Raw genomic sequence first — 376 nt, 5'->3', positions numbered from 1 at the left:
AAAAAAAAAAAAAAGCCTTTTACTCCTCTAGTATTTCCTTGTTGACAAGGACAACTCCAATAAATATACTTATTTATTTGGAGTTGTGGTGTTAGTACATTGTTCAGGTTGACCTCGAATGGGTAGGCTCAAGCAATCTAACTTCCTACCTCTTTCTCATGAGTAGTTGGGACTACAGATCCACACCATGCATTTGGGTTTATTTAATTTTTGAGTAATAAGTAACTTAAGGTATTTGACAAAAGAATACAACACTCACTAAAATGTAATGAAAAAAAGTAAAATCAGCGTGGGGATTTACTGCTGTGGTAGGGTTCCTGCTTAGCACATGCCAGGCACTAAATTTAATCTGCACAGTGGCAAAGAGGACGGTGCA

The sequence above is a fragment of the Octodon degus genome, unplaced genomic scaffold (genome assembly GCF_000260255.1).
Source record: "Octodon degus isolate 3935 unplaced genomic scaffold, OctDeg1.0 scaffold00224, whole genome shotgun sequence".
Taxonomy (NCBI): Eukaryota; Metazoa; Chordata; class Mammalia; order Rodentia; family Octodontidae; genus Octodon; species Octodon degus.
Note: the sequence above shows the minus strand (reverse complement) of the source record.